The sequence below is a fragment of the Lynx rufus genome, unplaced genomic scaffold (assembly GCF_022079265.1).
Source record: "Lynx rufus isolate CCGP_SWC_20201006 ecotype Redwood Valley unplaced genomic scaffold, mLynRuf1.p SCAF_2, whole genome shotgun sequence".
NCBI classification, from domain to species: domain Eukaryota; kingdom Metazoa; phylum Chordata; class Mammalia; order Carnivora; family Felidae; genus Lynx; species Lynx rufus.
In genome coordinates, this window is record NW_025814834.1 from 132,071,861 (window position 1) to 132,086,735 (window position 14,875).

At 33.6% G+C, this 14,875-nt stretch overlaps 1 pseudogene; it reads left to right on the forward strand.

Moving 5' to 3' along the window:
* The first annotated feature begins 9,078 nt into the window (after positions 1-9,078).
* Positions 9,079-14,875, forward strand: part of LOC124514286 (alpha-ketoglutarate-dependent dioxygenase alkB homolog 4-like) — a 138,838-nt pseudogene continuing 133,041 nt past the window's right edge.

Genomic DNA, 14,875 nt, shown 5'->3' on the forward strand with positions numbered 1-14,875 from the left:
ATTTCTAGGCAAAGGGGTAGATATGCTTAGATACCCATTGCTGTCACTAACCTCCTCTCCCAAACTGCTGCATACTTTAGTACTCCCACAAATTGTGAGTGTATTTCTTTCCTCAGGTACACTGAATAATGAGAAGATTCTTAATATTCCAATCTGACAGATATAAATTCCAGTTAGTCTTTCCTATATTTCCTATATAGTATTATTTGAGCTTTTTAAAAATTGCTTAACTATTAATGATATTAACCACTTATGGTCAATATATTTTATAATTCACTCATGCCTAAATCTTGGTAAACCTCTTTGAAACATTTGAACCTTACAGTAAAAATATGAGAGTAGATAATTTAAGCTTTTTAAATATTTTCTGATTAAAAATAATATAGAAAATGTAAAACGAGTAATAGAGAAAAACAACCACTATCCATAATTCCAGAAACCAGGTATAACCCCCATTAAATACAGTATATTTCCTATAAGCCATTTCTTCCCTACACACAGCTGGACATTCTTTCTGTCTCTTTTTGTCACATACACCCACACCCACACATATAACTGATATATGTGATTCTGTAAGGCAGAGTCATGCTTACTTCATGCTTTGCTTTTTTTTTTTAACCCCTGGCATTATTACAGTTCCTTAAAAACTTATTTTTAATATATTTACATTACATCCTATGGCTGAATGCTAGTTTCTTTCTTTATTGCTGGACATTTAGCTGGTTTCCAATTATTTACTATAGTAAATAACAGTTATAAATATATTTGATCATATCTGTAAAAATGCACTGCCTATGGTGCTTTATTTAGTATTTGTCATTAGACTGTGCCATATTTTGAAAAGCTGTCTAGCCATGTATCATAGAATAAGCTTACAGCTCTTTTTAGAGTGGGCCTGTCTTGCATAAGTAGGATCTCTGCTAAGGAAACTGGATATAAAAAGGGGGGTAATCTGGTCTTAGACTGAAGGGAGAACACATTTTTTGGGGAATCACTCTTTGACAATATCTACTTCAAAAAAACTCAATCATGCTTGAGGGAAGGGAGGACCTTACTGCAGGAAAGTGGAAAGTCAGAGTGAGACATCTCCATAGGCTGTAACTGTAGATAAGTAACGTTTACAAAATAACACATAATAAAGATTTTTATATTATTCTCCATTTATTTCACTTTGGTTGTTCTCTAGAGAGTAAAATTCACCTAGATAGTTTTAGTGAACTCATGGGAAAATGAATGAAGGGTCATACAGCGGGCTTTAGGCAAAGATATAAAAGATAAACGGAGCTTGGCCAAGACCAGACTGGGACTGACTATAGGTTTTAGTAAGATATCATAACTTTGGAGATCAGAAACCAGGATACAGTTCCAGTTACTCTTTCCAATATAGGTTTTTCCTACCTTCCCACATAGACCTGCTCTCTCTGTCTTTAAAATGAGTTCTATTAGAGGTGCCTGGGTAGGTCAGTCAGTTAAGCAGTTAAGCATACTGCTTTGATTCAGGTCATGATCTCATGGCTTGTGGGTTCAAGCCCCATGTTGGGCTCTGTGCTGACATCTCAGATCTTAGAGCCTGCTTCAGATTCTTTGTCTCCCTCTCTCTCTGCCCCGCCTCCACTAATACTCTGTCTCTCTCTTTCTCAAAAATAAATAAACATTAAAAAAATAAAAATAAATAAAATGAGTTATCTTAATGTCAATAACACTGTGAGTGTAGCAATAAGAATTAATACTTACTGAGTGCTTAACATTGGCTGAACATGTTCTAAGAATTTTACATATAAAAATTCACTTAATTTTCATGACAAACCTATGAGGTAAGCATGATAAATATTTTCATTGTACAAATAAGTAAGAAAAAGCAAGTTCAATGTGCTACTTGTGGACACAGTGCTAATCAGTGAAAAAGAGCCTGGATTTGAAACCAAGTGGTCTGCCTTCAGAGACCATGCTCCTAACTACTGATAAACCAGCTGTCAGTATAGGGCAAACACAGATTTTCTTCCAGTAAACAAACTTTAGCTTTCATTTCCAAACTATTTTCTATAGAAATATCATACTGTTTTAGTTTTCTACCTGCAGTGCATTAGATAGCCCATCTTTTTTACCTCTACAAACTGTGTAGTATGCATTTTACCTAATACTTGTCAAATTTAGAATTTGACATTTTATAATGGTGAGATAGTTTTGATTGCATAAGATTATGAATGATATTACCATATGTATTAATTATTTATAGTTCTTTGATGGATTGGCTGTTCTTTTGTCTGCTTTTCCTTCTCATTTTATATACACTCATTTATGCAGAGGTTAACTTTTAAAAATTGATTTAATTGCAGGCTATCAAAAATGCTTACTGATGTATTAAACTCATTTATATTTTACATCTCAGTATTTTATTTTTTTCCAATGTGAATTCGTGGCTTTTTAATTTTTTTGGTAATATGTTGTCTTTCTAATTATAAATATAATATGTATTTATTGATAAAATTTGAAAAAAGGTAAATATAATTTAGAAAATTTTAAAAGTTATGAATATCACCCAGTACCACCTACTCTAAAAATGTGGTGTATTTTACTCTATTTATATCCACGTATAAACGCATATGTGCATTTATAAAATTCGTATTTTATACTATAGGAAGCTTATTTCTTGCACTTTTACTTACAATTATATTATCACTATATACTGTACTTTATTCCTTAAGGTCTGTATACAAATAGATAATGCTTTATTTAATACATTAGCTATTTTGAATATTAGGCTTGTCATTTACACAATCATAAATAATGCAGTGCTAAACATTCTTATTTATATTTATTTAAGGGCATTTATGCTAAGACTATTTCCACTGGATTAGTTCTTAGAGTTATTAGATCTAAGATCGATTATTTCTAAAACTTTGTATACATATTTTCATATTGCTCTTCAACTAAAAGTGCGTTTCTTAACACACACTTATTTCTAAAACTTTGGTTTAGAATCTGAAGCAGTCTCCAGGCTCTGAGCTGTCAGCACAGAGCCCGAGGCGGGGCTCCAACCCAGGAGCATGAGTCATGACCTGAGCGGAAGTCGGACACTTAACCAACTGAGCTACTCATGCACCCTGATCTGTAGGAACTATTTAACGTTAACACTTTATTTATACTTATATCAGATAATATACCATATGTAATATCATACTATAATACATACTAACATTATTTCCAAAATCCTTGCTCATAAGAGTTGTCACTGATTGGGTGGCTTCTTTCGTGCCACTTCTGATCACTTAGTCAACTTTACTAAATTAGTTTCTGGTGTAAATATATAAATGTGGACAAGTTGAATGGTTGACCCTCAGAGAATTATATATTTCAGAGAAGACCTGAAAAGACATTTTTACCCATTTTACATTAAATGGCACCATGAAGATAAGGGAGAATAAGTTGAAATAACTGTAAAAAGCAGGATTAATGGGGGCGCCTGGGTGGCGCAGTCGGTTAAGCGGCCGACTTCAGCCAGGTCACGATCTCGCGGTCCGTGAGTTCGAGCCCCGCGTCGGGCTCTGTGCTGACGGCTCAGAGCCTGGAGCCTGTTTCCGATTCTGTGTCTCCCTCTCTCTCTGCCCCTCCCCCGTTCATGCTCTGTCTCTCTCTGTCCCAAAAATAAATAAACGTTGAAAAAAAAAATTAAAAAAAAAAAAGCAGGATTAATGATCATAATTCAGCTCCCTAAATAGACAAATGTAATTTGTACCATTTTCTTATTAATCTTTAGGATTTCACAAATAAAACTGAAAGTAACTATGTAAACTAAGAGTAAATTTAATTTACAATAGCCAAATTATGGAAACAGTCCAATTACCCAACAATAGATGAAAGGATAAAGATGTGGTATATATACACAATGGAATATTATTCAACCATGAAAAAGAATGAAATCTTGTCATTTTCAATTATATGGATGGAGCTAGAGATATAATGTTAAGCAAATAAGTCAGTCAGAGAAAGACAAATATCACAATTTCAGTGATATGTGGAAATCAAATAACAAAAGAAACAAGTAAAGGAAATAAAAAGAAAGAGTTAAACCAAGAAACGGACTCTTAACTACAGAGATCAGACTGATGGTTACCAGAGTGGACGGGGGGAAAGGGGATGGGTGAAATAGGTGATGTAGCTTAAGGAGGGCACTTGTGATGAGCACCAGGTGATGTATAGAATTGTGGAATCACTATATTATACACCTGAAACTAATATAACCCTGTATGTTAACTATACTGGAATTAAAAATAAAATAAAATCACAACTGGAAAGAAAAGTAAATTAAAAATTTAGAAAGTGAGTATTTCTGTTAATAACTAAAGTTTTCTAAACTGTTAAAACTGTTGATTTAAATTAGAATTCACTCTACTGAATTATTCATAGAATAAAGTATCTGCTCACTTCATTGAATATGGAAAATATGCAAAAATAAGAGAATACTACATTAATACCATATTTGTAATGAAAAACAGTCTGTATTAAATTTTTTTTTTAAATTTTACAGAGAAAGAGATCAAGCGAGGGAGAGGGCCAGAGGAAGAGAAAGAATCTTAAGAAGGCTCCATGCTCAGCGCAGAGCCCGACATGGGACTTGGTCCCTCAATCCTGGCTTCATGACCTGAGCTATAATCAGGAGTCAGACATTCAACCAACTGAACCACCCAGCTGCCCCTCTGTTAACTTTTAAAACCAGCCCATCCTATCTTGAGGAAAACATGTACATTTTCCCTAAGCCACAGAAAGTTAATTATTTAAATAGTATCAATAATATTAAAATTCCATATAATACCTATAACTAGCACTACTAACAGTGATATTTGGGTTCATTTCCCAGAATAGATTTCCATGAATTATTTTCTGAGGTTGAGGAGATGGTAAGATAAGGAGGTAAATTAAAGGAAATATAAATGGGAAGTCAAAAATATTACCTGAACTCTCAGGTATGTAGCTTGCCTTTCAGCATTTGGATCAATAAAACACATATTTAGAAAATGCTCAGCACATTTTGTGAAATAATATGTTACAGACTTTGACAGCTTTCTATAATTTCTCTATCAAACAGTTTACTAATCATCTAATGACGTCAGTGTCAGCGTAATTTTCAGTGTTTATCTACAATTAGCACTTTAATAAGCACATTCCAAAGAGAGTATAATATATAGATTCTACCCATGAAGATGGATGCATTTTCTCTTCTATTGTCTTCTCAGGTGGCAGCTGTGGCACTCTAGAAAAATCACTGCACTTTATTTTTGTTTGGATTTGTGCTATGACTTGTCCAATTACCAGAAACATAAGCAACTTTTCAAGTTTCTGTATCTGTGAACAGATTCCCACAGATTTATTCTACAGATAAAATGCAATCATGTATGCAATCAATGTAATGTGAAAATTTTGTTGCTGTAATTAAAAATAAGTACAGATAGAGAGATACATACAGAAATGAATATAAATAAACCAGACAGCAAAAATGCTTATTTTTCAGGGAGTAGATATAATCCTGATATCCATGCTTTGAACTATTTGAGGGCCGCAATATCAGTAGAGTGTTCAGAGTTTATCACAGTTTTGGGAAAGTTAACAAAGCCGGGATCAGTAAATTCTACCTTAAGGTTAAGAAAAAGGTAAATAATGTTAGGAAGACAAGAGATTGTAACAAGTGGCATTGCTGAAAAATGACCGGGTAGCAACCACAGAGGATGCAGGTGTTTCCTGAATGGACAGGAGGTTAGTTATCATCCCTCTCCTGCAACACTGCATTGGAGGTTGTTGGGAATACTTCAAAAAAGAAATGACTATGGAAAACTGTCAACGATAATAAAAATAAAATTAAAAAGGAAAGAAAATGGGACCAAAACAGTCATAAATTGAGATTTGAAATCTGTGAAGTGTATAACTTCCATTAAAACTTATCTCATTAGTTTAAGTAGGGCAAGCACTGTAACAAAATTAAAGCATTAGTTCAGTAAAGCTTCCCCAAAACTTTACAGTATAGTAGATAGAAACCAAAAGAAAATAAACATTCCAGGTGAACTGCAGGAAAAACTCAGGTAACTTGTTTGTGTTTATTAGTAGGCTTTTTGTTTTGAGTTTTAATTAAAAATTAAATATTATTAGAGCAAATTCATCATCTCACATAAAGGTGTAAAATTCTATTTTATTTTAGGAAAGTGCAAAAGTTACTTGATTTTTGAAAATTTTGTGAAAAGAGTAGATATGTTTTGTCAGAGTCTAGAATGTGTGTTGTGACATCACTGATAAAATGCTTGCTGTCTCCCTAGGCCATTTTGAAAGGTTGCATTCATATGATCAAGGGAAGTTCTGAGGGAAACAGTGCCACTTGTTTTGCTTTTTCACAGTTTAAAAAAAAAGTGTCTGACTGTAGCCTTTGTATTGCCTTCTCTGAGCTCCAGAAGTTTAAATAAAATACTCATAAAATTAGTTATTTGTTTTAAAACCAAATCATATATACTTTGTTGAATTTATTGATACTTTAATCATTTGAGCCAGATCATGTGCAAAATCAGGTTCATAACAGGACATTTGCTTATTTTTATTTTTTTAAATTTCTTTAATGTTTATTTTATTATTTAAAATTTTTTCAATGTTTTTTTTTTATTTTTGAGAGAGACAGAGCGTGAGCAGGGGAAGAGCAGAGAGAGAGGGAGATACAGAACCTGAAGCAGGCTCCAGGCTCTGAGCTATCAGCACGGAGCCCAACGCAAGGCTCCAACGCATGAACCCTGAGATGATGACCTGTGCTTAACCAACTGAGCCACCCAGGCGCCCCTTTTATTTTTTTACTTTTGACAGAGGGAGAGAGAGAGAGAGAGAGAGAGAGAGAGAGAGAGAGAGAGAGAGAGAGATTGTGAGCAGAGAAGGGGCAGAGAGAGGGAGACACAGAATCTGCACCAGGCTCTAGGCTCTGAGCTATCAGCACAGAGCCTGACGTGGGGCTCGAACTCACGAGCTGTGAGATCATGACCTGAGCTGAAGTCAGACGTTCAACCAACAGAGCCATCCAGGCACCTCTGGACATTTGCTTTAAAAGTTGCCCTATTTTAATCCTACTTAAAAGATGTGTAATAGGAGCTACATTTACTGGTCCTCAAGTTTATAATTACAAGCACCAGATATAATTATTCGAATATTCAGAATTACCTTGAACTCTTAGAAATACATTTTATTTTTAAAGAATAATCTAACTGCTGTCCTGAAAAATAAAGTATATATATCAATGTCTTAAGTTAAAGGTGACTGGTAGTTACAATATCTCTTATTATTATGAAATTATTAGAACAAAACCATAGAAATCAGCATGTAATTTAACTCAGCCAGTCTAAAAAAAATGCTCATGAAAACAGATACATGCAGAAAGAAAGAAAGAAAGAAAGAAAGAAAGAAAGAAAGAAGAGAGAGAGAAAGAAAGAGGAAGAGAAAGAGAAAGAAAAGGAAGGAAGGAAGAAAGAAAAAGACTCAAAGGAACAAAGAGAGAGAAAGAGAAAGAAAGAAAAGGGAAAGAGAAAGAAAGAAAGAAAGAAAGAAAGAAAGAAAGAAAGAGGGAGAGAAAGAAAGAAAGAGGTAGGGAGAGAGGAAGGAAGGAAGGAAGGAAGGAAGGAAGGAAGGAAGCAACCAAAATCTAAGAATTCTACAGTGACTCATGCAATGGAGCAATAAATAGTTTTCCTTTTTTCTTTTAGGTTTGACTATAATTATTTGAAGTAAAGTAGGCTATAATCTGTTCCTGGTTTAGAGAGCCATGCTTCCAAAGCAAGGGAACAAAGATATTACAGACAATATTCCAAAAATACTTCTCATAAACCTATCTGCATATAAGTCCAAAGTAACACCATCCAAATGAATCTGTGTTCAAGTAACTGCTTTGTCTATTTTGCATGCATGTATGTGTGAGGTTGGGCAAAAGAGGGCAGTGGCTTTGTTTTGCCAGTAGCTTTGTTCTTGCTACAAAGGATTAAGTACTGGTGTTTCATAACTAGAGATGTTTTTTTTTTTATGGAGAACTTTATGTTTTTGAAAAACATTTGCAAGATGAGTTGGATGTTATAGTAAATTAGTATCACACTTTATCACACTTTATTTTTTCCATTTGGCAGGATACTAGGAAGATCAGAGAAGATATCCTCTATTCATTTTTTTCACCATGGTCATCACCCAATTATTATCAAATCCTGAGTAGATGATTAGGAAAAAAAAAAAAGAGAAAACAGGGCAATGAATCTAGGAGGGTGGCTGGTATATTTTCTGAGTTGTCACACTGTCACATCTGATACGCTTTTTATAAGATATATACATAAAGGTAAAATACAATCTCTGGTGTCAAGATATGTATTTTTTAAGTACGAAATATAATCATTGGTAAAATAATATTCACTGTGCCAATTTGAGTCATTTTGTTCACTCCTCTCAGAAGGTTGTGCTGGGGGCTATTAATATCACATACAATTCTGAAAAAAATCTTTTCAGCGGAAGTTTCACAAATGTGGGGGATCCTTTCAGTTTATTTCATTTTTAAGTAAAATTAAAATAGTCAACATAATGGTATGCATTAATTTTTTTTTCCTTTTCCTGATCAAGTTCCTTCTTCACATTGTCCAAGGACTGAGCTTAAAAGTCAAAGCTCCAGTCAATTTGGCAATACTCATTTACTCTCCATTTATGTAATTGTTGAGAAGCGTTTGTTGAGTGGTTTCTCTGTGCTAGGCACTGGGGTAGGAACAAGGGAACTGAGCAGCCAACACAACAGACGCTGGCTGAAAACTTATCTAGTGAACTAGACTGTCATGCAAATTAAAACATGAGTACAGTGTGACGTGGCTATCGTAAAAGGTTTATGTGAGCTGCGATTGGGTGCATGTGGGAAAAAGCACTATTCCTCTTAAAGGACTTCTGGGAGTTGGTAATCAAAGGGCAGCCTCAAATCCTTTCTGCTAGGCAGCTGTCACCTGCCTGTCAGTTTAAAAGTTGCCATGTCTTTACTGTCCCTTCTCTGATGGTAAAAATTATATAGAGGCTGGAAACAGAGACAAAATTGAGATGACAGTGCTACAGCATGAAAACTGGAAAGCTGCCAGGAAATGTAATGATGAGGAGGCGCTCATCGATATAAAGAACCGCAGAGATATCAGAATCCATACTTTCAGAGGTGCGTGGCAGAGAGCTAAAACAAATGGGTAGACTTCACAAGTGCACATTCTGTAGAATAGAGGCAAAATTGAGAACACAGAGTAAGAAGTGCAGATTGCGAGAGGTCAGTTGCAGGTCTGCTCCCTTTCTTACTTCCATTTGGAATCTGCTAGTAATTTATTCCGAGATGAAAATATTAGGAAGTGCTGTCTAAAGAAATATATTGCTTCTGTGACACTGAAAATAAATTTAAGCAATCAAAACCTAAATTATATTATTTGTAAAAGTTTTAATTTATTTAAGTAATCTCTATACCCCGCGTGGGGCTCAAACTCACAACCTTGAGATCAAGAGAACCATCCAGTTGCCCCTAACCCATATTTTTTTGAACAAAAATAATATTTTATGAGAGATTATTATGAAACTAAAAATGCTCTTGAAAATAATCAGAGGTTAAAGATTTTGTATAACACATATATCTATTCCATCTTGAAACTGTGGTTGTTAAGAAAGTACTCTATTTGCACTGTGGTTAAGTGTAAGAAACATTAATCAGATCACTTGATTCTTAAGGATTTATTTAGGAAGTTCTATAGATTCAGGCATCACAATGATATTTTAGTGAATATATTTTATGTGTGTGTACAGTGGGGAATGAGATCATGTATGGTGTCCTAATATAAATAAATTTAGGGGGCATCTGGATGGGTCAGTCAGTTAAGCATCTGACGTTTAATTTCAGGTCAGGTCATGATGTCACGATTCGTGAGTTCAAGTCCTGCTCCAGGCTCCACACTGGCAGTGCAGAGAATGCTTGGGATTCTCCCTCTCCCCTCCTCTCTCTGTTCCTCCCCTGCTCACTCTCTCTCTCTCTCTCAAAATAAATAAATATTTAAAAACATGAAATTAGGAAATATAAAGGACTTTTAACAAATTAAGATGCATAGATTAAGTGAAGATAGGAATACAAAATATGTTGTCAATCCCAATTATTTCTAACACATGGGTATTCATAGAGGACAATTTTTTTCTGTGTAGTTAGGCAACTCTCAGTGCCCTTTCCAAAGGTCAGCAACTCCCAGAAAGATGGATTATATACAGGTAGAACAATCTGGCATTCGTTATGTTTAAATTCCTGCTAACACTAATAAGATTATCTCTGCCCTTTTCCTCCATTTCCAAACAGTTTTGGAGACTACATTTTAGAAAAATGTCCAATATATTTGAAAGAATATTCCCCTTTCCTATTATTTGATAATAAGTTAAGATATTTTACAAAGAGTATTATTAAAACAAAGCCTTTTTGGAAATGAAGAAAGCGTTGGAGTATAAAGGGCATTTCTCAATTTCTAACTGAACTCCAATATGTTTTAGTTGGAAAAGCATTAGCACAATAGCTATATTAACTTTCTTTATTTTAGAATGGTATAAATAACTGTGAGTAATCAATCCTTTTACAAACAAAATGAGGTGTTTATCAGTAATGTTTTGTTTCCCCAGGTGCTTGCCTACTAGGTGGGCCCTGCCATGGACTACTGGTCATGCTATTACCCTTTCTGAGTTTTTAAGGTCCTTTGCTTATGGAATACAAAACAATACATCACTTGCAAAAGTGGGCCTGCCTCTCTTCATGCAAACGCTTGCATTAAATAACATCATCATGAAAAATTTAGTTAGTAGACAAACAAAACCTGGTACATTCTCATTTCCCTTGTATATGCAGACTTAGAGTAGACACATTCATTGTGGGATACAGACTGATATTAGAAAGAATGTGCATAGAAAGATTTATTTTACAGAACACACATGATGAATGGTGATGTGTGTAAAGTGAAATTAGAAACCATAAAGATTGTGATGAATTTACTCCAAGCAGTCTTTTTAAAGAATTTAAAACAGCAAGTGTTAATTTATCCATTAAGAATATTACAGTTCCTAATAGCCAACTGGTTTGGTAGAAGAAGTCCCCTGAAAACAAAAGCATAATTATATTATTTGCTTATCATTTACAATAATAGTGAAATTGACAATAAAGGTATTAACTAGGGTAAAAATTATTTAATATCATGGTTATATATTTTAAACATTACTGAAAATAAATTCTGTCCACATCCCTATATCTTTCTTATATTTTTATAGTAAAATCATATTTCCAGCTCTAAATTTTGATCACATTTTTGAAGTAATTAAAAATTAACAATGACTTAATTTTTATGGCTCTAATTTCTCCATATGGAGAAGGAATATAATATAAGTTATTATGGTGTTGTAATTTTAAATAGATGGACTTTTATCATCAAAGTAATGCACACTCAAGGGCAAAAAAGAATAACAAAATGCATTCAAATCCCACTACTCAAGAGACTGGTAGTGTGAACCAATAATACACTATATAACCTAATCCAGACATTTTTATATACTTAAAATAACTTAAAAAAATGAATCATTCAGCAGATTTCTGTAATATCCTTTCTCCTGCATTTTTATAGTATTCTGATACATTTTATGTGCCATCATGTGTTAATCAAAATCCTTAATGTTAGGAATTCAGCAACTTCTAAATCTGGATTTTTATATTACATTGCAAGGTGCACTGTTGCAGCAATCTTGCCTCTCACCCTTTATACAGCATTTGAAAAGAATGCCCAAATGGCCTTCAAAAATCTGTACAAAGCAGTTCATGCAAGTGACTTGTTTAAGCAGTTCAGGTAAGTGGTTACTTCTTTGCATGCATTAATTATCTTATTGAACATGATTCTGTTTTAATTTGCTTTTCTGATTTTAAAAAAGTGGGCAATTTAAATATATTTATTAGATTTCTAAAAATAAATTTCTTGTACAAGTTATTTGTATTTCAATAGGCATATTTTCATCATTTTCTAATGAATATGTAGTGTCCTTTATGTATTTTAATAAGCAATGACTTCTGCAAAATTTCTCATCCTGAGCTACGTGAGATACTCAGCGCTGAATTTAAAAATTTTGCATTTTAAAGAATCAGTCATATAACTGACCAACTTATATGTTACATGAAAACCACTGCTATGGATGGGTTAATGTTAACCTGAAAAAAATCTAGTGATTATCTGTACTATATAAAACATTATTAAGTCAAACACATGAAGAAATTACAAAATACAGATGTTGAAAATAGGAGATGCATGTGCCCTCGTGAAATAAGTTTAAAATTAAAATTGGCCATGTTTAAGAAGAAAAATCATAACATGCTAACAAAATAACGAGTAATTAATGAATAGTATACTACAGGAGGAAGGACAAATTGACAGGATATAAAGTTTGATGATCTAATATTTTGGGTGGAAAATAATTTTTGTGTTAGAGTGGACTGTAACCTTGAAGTGTTTCAATGATAAGGAGTGAGTGGTGATGAAAAAGCATGACATTCGATAGCATTAATGACTAATGTAATAGGAAATTGATTTCCTAACACCTTCCCTTTGCATAGTGTCTTTTCCCTTAGATTGAAAGAGAATCAATATGTGAATATCTGAGTATATGAGAAGCAGCCAAGTGAAAAGAAAATGCTCTTCAATTAGCAATTAGAAGACTGGATTTCTTAACTTAATTGCACCACAAATGAGTTGTATGACCTTGGGCAAGTCATTTGGTCTTTCCAAGGTTTACTTTTCTCATGCACAAAAGAAAATGGTATCTAAGGCCCAGTATTAAATTTATGCAATTCAAATTTGTAATAAATTTAAATCAAAAAGGGAGTATTAAATGCACTGAATGTCCTTTAGTGATGTTTTCCAAACCATTTTCTACTGAAGACCATTTCCCTTTTTGTAATAACTAATGTTTTGTTAAGGTTTAATTTGGAGTAAGCACCATTCTTAATGAAAGCTCACAGAACTCTAGAAGATCAGTATTGCTATTATTTCACATTATAAACTAAGAAACTAATCTAAAGGGAGGATAAACAATTCATTCCGGTTCTCCATGCTAGGATTCAAAGTCAATCTGACACCATAATCTGTAACTGTAAGCATTACCCACATTTTCTAAAATATGTTTTTTTTTTCTCAAATAAACTTGGAAAACACTGGCTTCCACAGAACAAAATCAGTTGATACAAAGTACTTTGGAATACTGGAGATTTACTTTGAATATCCAAGAAGGACATCATGTTCAGGGCGGCCTACATTTATTTTGACCATGGAAGTTGTATGAAAAGGAATAGTGACCACGTCAAAGGAAGTTCTGCAAAATGATTTGAAAAATGCTAATTCTTGGGTCTTAGGAGGCATCTAATTGTATTTTTATTCAGGGATATCTGTATAGAAAATAATTTCTTAGTAACTTGAAGAAGTAGTAGTAAGTATAAATAAAAAAGATCTCTATGGGATTTACTCTTCCATAAAATTAATTCCCACTTTCCATTTTTCATTTTTTTAGTGCATGTTAATGTAAAAATTCTTACCAGCATATTAAATACGTGTTTACCCAGGGAAAATTGTTTCAGGATGGGGACTGTAGTGCTCTGAAGAGGTCTAGATATTTTTACATTAGGATCATTCATTCCTAGCAGTTTTGCTTATGATGCCTCCAGTGTGGGTAACGTTGTTTACCATCTGTTAGTAGTTATGGAACACAAACATATTGGTTGTTTGAAAAATATTTCTGTATTATAAAATGATAAAATAAATACAATTTATACCATTATCCTGTGTACCTTTAAGCATTTCATTTATACTCATCAAATAAGCAAGCTACAATAAAATGAAAGACATAAATCTTCCAAATTAGATACTTCATCATATTTAATCATCTGAGATTTCCCAAATATCAATTTGAGTGACAAAGATTTACAAAATATCACATAATCAAAGAAATAATTTATACTTGATGACAGTGTCAATGATGGATATAGGATAGATTAGTATTTGATATATTTCATATTGCTATTTCTCTTTCTCCTGGAACCCATAAAATATATTCAAGCTCATGAAATATACCAGAATTAGAATACAGGGAACAGCATTATACAGTTCATACCTACTATTTACAGATTCTGTATTTGCCAATTAGCTTACACGCTAACATGCATCTGAAACCCCAAAAGGAATACTTACAGATACTTTGCGGTCATTCACAGATACGCTCAAAACCAAGGAAAATTTGTGTCACTCAACGCACTTGTTTCCAGTTCAGGCTGAATGAGATTGTACTCTGCCTTCGCTTCAGTTCTCATATTGTAATAAAGTATCCTTTTCAAGATCTATATTGCCTTTTTTTTTTCCTCTACATTTTATGCTTTTTGTTGGTGGCTTTGCTGTTTAAAATGCCCCATTAGCATAGTGCTGAAGTGAGGTTCAGTGTTCCTAAGTGCATGAAGCCCACAATGTGCCTTATGGAGAAAATATGTGTATTAGATAAGCTTCATTCAGGCATGAGTTATAGTTCTGTTGGCTGTGAGTTCAATGTTAATGAATCAACAATGCCATACATCTAGGAAAGGAAGACAGATTAAAAAAAAAGTGCAATAGATAACATTGTTGTGAGCTGAAATACAAGAAATTTACAGTCATGTTACCCAGGATAAGGAAAATGTTAAAATCTTCCTGGCTAGTCTGGTTGGATTCTATGTTTCAAAAGGTGATAAGGTCTGACGAATGTTAAACTCTCAGGCAAGGCAAGTTCTGCAGATTGGGATGCCTTGGAAAAATTTTTAAAATACTTGCATATA